This window comes from Choloepus didactylus, chromosome 4, assembly GCF_015220235.1.
Source record: "Choloepus didactylus isolate mChoDid1 chromosome 4, mChoDid1.pri, whole genome shotgun sequence".
Classification (NCBI taxonomy): domain Eukaryota; kingdom Metazoa; phylum Chordata; class Mammalia; order Pilosa; family Megalonychidae; genus Choloepus; species Choloepus didactylus.
In genome coordinates this window covers 74,264,056-74,270,888 of record NC_051310.1, presented here as the reverse complement: position 1 = coordinate 74,270,888, position 6,833 = coordinate 74,264,056, and positions in this window count along the sequence as shown.

Below are 6,833 nucleotides of genomic sequence, written 5' to 3'. Positions count from 1 at the left end.
GTGGTGTGACGTGATGTTAAAGGTGGTGGATTGGGGTATTGGGGGAGGGGGGTCGGGGTATGATGGAGTTCTATGTATGGGGTTTGTGCTGTTTTTGCAACTCTTCCTGTAAGATTGAATTTATTTCAAAATAAAATCTATTAAATTAAAAAAAAAAAGCATAGATAAGTTTATGCTGAAGTCTCCCTCCCACACCTGGTTCCTATCTACCCAGTTTCCACATCCCTCAAAGAGCGAATACTTATTTTGGTCTATTTTGTTACCATTTGAAGATTTTTTTATGACAAATACTACTACAGGTTCAGAAACGGAAATTCCCCACTTTTCAGAGGATCAGGCAAGCACCCCTTGAGGGTCTGTTCCTCCACTCTGGAGCCACCACCCTAGGATCAGGTTGTCCTTAGTCTGTGGGGAAGTGGGAAGAAGTTGCCTGATCACAGCAGTTTGGGAAACTTTGAGGACTGGGCCAGGCTATCACCTGGGAATAGAGGAGAGAGGGGATGGGGAGAAGCAGGTGGCTTCTCCACAAAGTGTTCAAACAGACCTGAGAGCCCTTCACAATTAACTGAAATGCCCCTTCTCTTTCCCATCTCTGAATAGCTGAGTCAGTGTTTCCTGATTAATTACAGACTTACAGAAAAATCATGCAGAAAGTGCAGAGTTCCCATCTACCCCCTCTCACACACACAGTTTTCTCTATTCTAACATTTTGCATTAGGGCAGTACCTTTACTATAATTCATGAAAAAATGTTTCTATAGTTATGCTATTAACTTTAGCCCATGGTTTACATTAGGGTTCATTCTTTGTATTGTACAGTTTTATGGGTTTTTTGGTATGTGGTAATTTATACACAATCTAAAATTTCCCTTTTCACCCCTTTGCAAATATAAAATTCAATGGTGTTAATTACTTTCACAGAGTAGTGCCTCCATAATCATCCGTTGCCAAAACTTTTCCGTCAACCCAAACAGAAAATCAGTACCAAGTAAACATTAACTCTTCATTCTCCACCCCTACCCATCCCCTGGTAGCTTGTATTCTAGTTTCAGACTTAATGAATTTGCATATATTGCTTATTTCATATAAGTGAAATCATCAGTATTTGTCCGTTTGTGACTGGCATATTTCACTTAGCACTATGTTTTAAAGGTTTCTCTATGTTGTAGCATGCATTGGAACTTCATTCATTTTTACTGCCAAATGATATTCCATTGTATGTATATACCACATTCCTTTTTATTGAGATTGTTCACAAATCATACAATTATCCAAAGATCCAAAGTGCACAATCAATTGCCCATGGTACCATCATGCAGCTATGCATCCATCACCACATTATTTTTTTTTTCAATTTTTAGAGCATTTTCATTACTCCAGAAAAGAAATGAAGACAAAACAGGAAACTCCAATCCTCCCATACCCCTAACCACCCCCCCTCCATTGAGTCATAGTTTTGGTATAGTACATTTGTTACTGTTGATGAAAGAAAGTTAAAATACTACTAACTATAGTATATAATTGCAATAGGTATATATATTTTTCCCATATGCCCCTCTATTATTAACTTCTAGTTATAGTGACATATATTTGTTCTAGTTCATGAGAGAGATTTCTAATATTTGTACAGTTAATCACAGGTATTGTCCACCACAAGATTCACTGTTTTGTACATTCCCATCTTTTAACCTCCAACTTTCCTTCTGGTGACATACATGACTCTGAGCTTACCCTTTCCAACACCCTCACGCACCATTCAGCACTGTTAGTTATTCTCATAACATGATACCATCACTTCTGTCCATTTCCAAACATTTAAGTTCACCCTAGTTGAACGTTCTGCTCATAATAAGCAACTGCTCCCTATTCTTTGGCCTTGTTCTATATCCTGGTAACTTACATTTCATGTCTATGAGTTTATATATTATAATTAGTTCATATCAGTGAGACGCTGCAATATTTGTCCTTATGTGTCTGTCTTATTTCACTCAACATAGTGCCCTCAGTGTTTCTTCATCAACCCATTTTTTTTAAGATGGTTTTGCTCACACACCATACATTCCATCCTAAGTAAACAATTGTTGGTTCCCTGTATAGTCACATATTTATGTATTCAGCACCATCACCACTATCTACACAAGGACATCTCCATTTCTTTCACAAAGAAGAAGGAAGAATCAAAGAAGGTAGAGGGACAAAAGGAAAAGAAAAAAGAAAGAGGGAGAAAGAAAAAAAAACCTGACAGAAAGCAACAAAAGGAAAGATAGCATTAAACTAAAGTAGATATGGTAGGAACAAGTTCACAGAAATGTTGCTATATTAAGTTATTTTCTTGGGGTAGACTAGTAACATGTTCAAAGTAAAGTAGTTATTTTAGGTTAGTTGTCTTTTTCTTACTCCCCTATTATGGTTTGTTTGAAAAATTTTTTATTGTATTTTTTTTAAATTTTTTGATACAGTTCATAGTTAATTTTTTTTAAAAAAGAGTTAATTAAAAAACAAACAAAAACAATGAAAAAATATGCAGAGCCCTGCTGAAGAGCTGGTGGAGAATGCAGGCGTGCTGGGCTTCCCCACCTCGATGGTTGCTAATGTGCTCACAGACATAGGGGACTGGTGGTTTGATGGGCTGAGCCCTCTACCACAGGACTTGCCCTTGGGAAGACTGTTGCTGCAAAGGAGAGGCTAGGCCTCCCTATAATTTTGCCTAAGAGCCTCCTCCCGAATGCCTCTTTGTTGCTCAGATGTGGCCTCTCTCTTTAGCTAAGCCAACTTGGCAGGTGAAATCACTGCCCTCCCCCTATGTGGGATCTGACACTCAGGGGTGTAAAATACCCCTGCAATGTGGCATATGACTCCTGGGGAGGAATCTGGATGCAGCACCATGGGATGGAGAACATCTTCTTGACCAAAAGGGGGATGTGAAAGGAAATGAAATAAGCTTCAGTTGGCAGGAGCACTCTTATGCAAAGTATAAACAACTTTTTAGGTTCTAAGGAATTGGAATAGCTAGCAGTAAATACCTGAAACTATCAAACTACAACCCAGAACCCTTGAATCTTGAAGACGTTGGTATAAAAATGTAGCTTATGAGGGGTGACAATGTGATTGGGAAAGCCATATGGACCACACTCCCCTTTGTCCAGTGTATGGATGGATGAGTAGAAGAATGGGGGCAAAAAAAAAAAAAAAAAAAAAAAAAAAAAGGTACCCAGTGTTCTTTTTTACTTTAATTGTTCTTTTTCCATTTAATTTTTATTCTCATTATTTTTGTGTGTGTGGTAATGAAAATGTTCAAAAATTAATTTTGGTGATGAATGCACAACTATATAATGGTACTGTGAAGAATTGAATGTACGCTTTGTATGACTGCATGGTATGTGAATGTATCTCAATAAAATTGATTTTAAAAAATAAACTAAAGTAGAATAAAGAGTCAGACAACATCACCAATGCCAGGAGTCCCATAACCTTCCCCTATGTTCCCCCCCCCATATGTATTTAGCTTTGGTATACTGCCTTTGTTATATTAAAGGAAGCATAATACAATGTTTCTGTTAATTATAGTCTCTAGTTTGCATTGATTGTATTTTTCCCCATCCCACCCTATTTTTAACACCTTGCAATGTTGACATTCATTTGTTCTACCTCATGTAAAAATATATTTGTACCTTTTATTATAATTGTTGAGACCCTAGGTTTCCCTGAGTTATACAGTCCCAGTCTCTATCCTTCCTGTTTCCTTCTGGTGTCCCACATGGTCCTAACCTTCCTCTTCCAACTATACTCACAGTCATCTTTGTTCAGTGTACTTACATTGCTGTGCTACTATCTCCCAAAACTGTTTTCCAAATCTCTCACTCCTGTGTTTTCCTTTCTGTCTGCAGTGCTTCCTTTAATGTTTCCTGTAGAGCAGGTATCTTGTTCACAAAGTCTGTCATTGTCTGTTTGTCAGAGAATATTTTAAGCTCTCCCCCATATTTGAAGGACAGTTTTGCCAGATATAGGATTCTTGGCTGGTGGTTTTTCTCTTTCAGTATCTTAAATATATCACCCCACTTTCTTCTTGCCTCCATGGTTTCTATTGAGAAATACTCACATAGTCTTATCAAGCTTCCTTTATAAGTGATGGATTGCTTTCCTCTTGCTGCTTTCAGGACTGTCTATCTGTAACATTTGATACTCTGATTGTTCAGTGTCTTAGCATATGCCTATTCAAATCTTTTTTCTGTTTGGGGTACGCTGCACTTCTTAAACCATAATTTTATGTCTTTCATAAGAGATGGGAAATTTTCATTGATTATTTCCCCTATTATTGCTTCTGCCTCTTTTCCCTTCTCTTCTCCTTCTGGGACACCAATGACATGTACATTCCTGCATTTCATTTTGTCCTTATGTTCCCGGAGACATTGCTCGTATTTTTCCAATCTTTTCTCTATCTGTACTTTTGTGTGTAGGCTTTCAGGTGCCTTGTTGTCCAGTTCCTGAGTGTTTTCTTCTGCCTCTTGAGATCTGCTATTGTATGTTTCCATTGTGTCTTTCATCTCTTGCAGTGTACCTTTCATTTCCATAGATTCTGTCAGTTGGTATTCTGAACTTTCGATTTCTACCTTATGTATGTCCAGTGTTTCCATTATATGCTTCATCTATTTTGCCATATCTTCCCTAAACTTTTTGAATTGATTTACCATTAGTTGTTTAAATTCCTGTATCTCAGTTGAAGTGTAAGTTTGTTCCTTTGACTGGGCCATAACTTTGTTTTTCTTAGTGTAGGTTGTAGTTTTCTGTTGTCTAGGCCTCTGGTTTCCTTGGTTACCCCAACCAGGTTTTCCCAGACCAGAATAGGCTCAGGTCTCAGCAGGAGGCAATAGTATCATGTCTCCCTGTAGGTTTGTCCTAGAAGATTGGTACACCCTATGAGGCCCCAAATCACTGTGCTTTTCTGCCCAGCAGGTGGTGCCTTTCAGCCTGTAATTCCAGACTGGTGTAAGGAAGTGTGACCCATGACTCTTTTCCCACAGGCTCTGGGGTCTGGTTCTGAATGGAGAGTGGGTAGTAGAGCTGAGCACCTCTTCTTTCCTCTCAGGGAAGATACCCCACCTAGGGAGAGGTCATTAGCATTTGAATAGACTCTCTGCCTGTGCTATCTCCACCCTTGTCTGGGTCAGAGTGCTGGGAACAGAAAATGTCTGAGGCTTCCTCCACTTAGCCAAAAAAGGGACAGAAATCCCCCCTTCAGGGCCAGTCCATGCCCATCCTCCCACTCTCCAAGGTCAGTCATCACCCAAAGCCTCTGTCTGCTTGTTGGGGATTCATAGCTTGTATTGAGCAGTCCACATTTGTTAATTAAAACCCCAGCTGGAGCTCAGATGAGCTATATTCACTTGCTTGGAGAGAGCTGCTCTCCAGCACCACAAGGCTTTGCAGTTTGGGCCATGGGGGGAGGGGGCTCCCAGCTTCGATTCACAGTTTTTACTTACAGATTTGGTGCTGTGATCTTGGGCATTCCTTCCAATTCAGGTTGGTGTATGATGAGTGGACAGTCACGTTTGTCCCCCTGCTGTTATTTCAGATTATTTACTTATTGTTCCTGATTGTTTATTAGTTGTTTCAGGGGGGCAAACTAGCTTCCACTCCTCTCTATGCCACCATCTTATTCCTATATACCACATATTGTTTATCCATTCATTGGCTTATGGATGCTTAGGTTGCTTCCATCTTTTGGCAATTGTTTTTAATGCTGCTATGAATACTGGTGTACAAGTATCTATTCAGGTCCCAGCTTTCAATTCTTTTGGGTATAAACCTAGAATTGGGATTGAGGGGTAATGAATAATTCTATACTTAACTTTCTGAGGAATTACTAAGCTGTTTTTAACTGTGGCTGCACCATTTTACATTCCCACCAACAATATATGCATTTTCCTATTTCTCTACATCCTCATAAATACTTGTTATTTTCTGTCTGTTCTTTTTTTTTTTTTTTTTTTTGATAGTAGTCATTCTAGTGGCTGTGAGATGGTATCCCACTGTGGTTTTGATTTGCATTTCCCTGATGACTAATGAGGTTGAGCATCTTTTCATGTATTTATTGGTCATTTGTATCTCCTCTTTGAAGAAATGTCCATTCAAGCATTTTTCCCATTTTTTAAATTGGGTTGTTTTTCTTTTGGTTGTTGAGTTTTTTTGTTCTTGATATAGTCTAGATATTAAACCCTTATCCGATAAATGGTTTCCAAGTATTTTCTCCAGTTCTGTTGGTTGTCATTTTACTTTCTTGATAAAGTCTTTTGCTGCACAGAAGTTTTTAGTTTTGGTGATGTTCCATTTATTTATGTTTTCTTTTGTTGCTCATTCTTTTGGTGTAAAGGCTTGAAAATCACTGCCTAATGCAAGTTACTAAGAATTTTTCTCTATATTTTCTTCTAAGAGTTTTATAGTTTTAGTTCTTATATTTAGGTCTGTGATCCATTTGAGTTAAATTTTGTATATGGTTTGAGGTAGGGGCCTGTGCTGGTTTGGATGTATCGTGTCCCCCCAAACACCATTATCTTTGATGCAGTCTTGTGTGGGCAGGAAATGTATTGGTGTTGATTGGGTTGGAGACTTTTGATTGGATGTTTCTGTGGAGATGTGATCACTCAACTGTGGGCAAGATCTTTCAATGGATAATTTCCATGGAGATACGTGGCCCCACCCATTCAGCATGGGCCTTGATTAGTTTACTGGAGCTCTATGTAAGCTCAGACAGAAGGAGCAAGCTTGCTACAGCCAAGTGGGACACTTAGAAGAATACACAGGAGCTGAGAGAGGAACTGCAGTTTACAGAGACAT